The 1,683-nt window shown below is 50.2% G+C and overlaps 1 non-coding gene across 1 annotated transcript; it reads right to left on the minus strand.

The window, feature by feature from the left end:
• Positions 1 to 180: 180 nt before the first annotated feature.
• LOC131271110 (5.8S ribosomal RNA) lies at positions 181 to 335 on the minus strand. The gene has a single exon (XR_009180086.1). It is a non-coding gene; the product is annotated as a 5.8S ribosomal RNA (ribosomal RNA).
• Between the last annotated feature and the right edge of the window lie 1,348 nt (positions 336 to 1,683).

The following is a 1,683-nucleotide window of genomic DNA, read 5'->3' on the forward strand; positions in this document are numbered from 1 at the left end:
ACTTCCGCCTCACGCGGGAACACGGACGCTCTAAATACTTCGAATTCCAATGCCAGTATATTGTAAACCACGGGTTCTTTAATGCTAGCGGGTCGTCGCGACCCTAGTTAACATCATGGTGCACGTCTCGTGACGGGTGTCACGGCGTAGTTAAATGTATGCGATACATTTCTCAAATATAAGCGCTCAGTCATCTGTACATCATGGTAGGTTCCCACGACGTGCAATATGCGTTCAACTTATCAATGTTCATGTGTCCTGCAGTTCACATTATGACGCGCAGTTAGCTGCGGTCTTCATCGATCCATGAGCCGAGTGATCCACTGCCGAGGGTGACTAACTTGCGTAAGCCGCCGCTGTGCGCGTATACCCGTTCCCCGTAGGGAGGAGCAAGCCGCCGCTTAGAGACGAAGCATAAAGTGTCCTCATTCCACATAGGGCAAGCTGGATGAATCCATTTTACCCAGGACGGCCGAAGCGGCGTGGACCAGGGGAGAACTGAACCTTATACTTCACACCACAGTAAGTCTACGTGTCCTCTTCCACATAGGGCAAGCTAGAACTAACTATCTTACCCAGGACTGCCGAAGCAGCGTGGACCAGGGGAGGAACACACTTTTCATGGAAACGTAAGGCATCCATGACTGCCATAACGTAAGCCGCCGCTGTGCGCGTATACCCGTTCCCCGTAGGGAGGAGCAAGCCGCCGCTTAGAGACGAAGCATAAAGTGTCCTCATTCCACATAGGGCAAGCTGGATGAATCCATTTTACCCAGGACGGCCGAAGCGGCGTGGACCAGGGGAGAACTGAACTTTATACTTCACACCACAGTAAGTCTACGTGTCCTCTTCCACATAGGGCAAGCTAGAACTAACTATCTTACCCAGGACTGCCGAAGCAGCGTGGACCAGGGGAGGAACACACTTTTCATAGAAACGTAAGGCATCCATGACTGCCATAGTGCGTAAGCCGCCGCTGTGCGCGTAAACCCGTTCCCCGTAGGGAGGAGTCAAGCCGCCGCTTAGAGACGAAGTATGAAGTGTCCTCTTCCACATAGGGCAAGCTAGAATGAACTATCTTACCCAGGACCGCCGAAGCAGCGTGGACCAGGGGAGAACTGAACTTTATACTTCACACCACAGTATTGAGTAATGTGCCCTCTTCCACATAGGGCAAGCTGGAATGTTCCATTTTACCCAGGACGGCCGAAGCGGCGTGGACCAGTGGAGGACTACACAATCATGAGGTTTGATATCGACTTGTGTGTTTCAATAGGATACCGATGGTATGGTTTGAACCGATTTGATTTAGCCATTCTGAAGTCATCACTTGGTTGAAGCGCTGAACTAGGGAGGGGCATCGTTTACATATATATTGGTTTTCGCATGCTCTACTAGGTTAATGTCATGAGGTTGGCTATCGAGCATGCCCAAGTGATGACTTGATTGTGTGCTTGCTTGAATTCTTCACATTTCATACCATCGGTTAGTTGTCGAATCATTCCTCGATCATAACCTTCGTTCTTGGTTCATGTATGCTCTCTTCCACATAGGGCAAGCTAGAATTAACTATCTTACCCAGGACCGCCGAAGCAGCGTGGACCAGGGGAGAACTATACTTTGTCTTGTATGCCCTCTTCCACATAGGGCAAGCTAGAACTAACTATCTTACCCAGGACCGCC

The sequence above is a fragment of the Anopheles coustani genome, assembly GCF_943734705.1.
Source record: "Anopheles coustani chromosome X unlocalized genomic scaffold, idAnoCousDA_361_x.2 X_unloc_97, whole genome shotgun sequence".
Lineage (NCBI taxonomy): Eukaryota > Metazoa > Arthropoda > Insecta > Diptera > Culicidae > Anopheles > Anopheles coustani.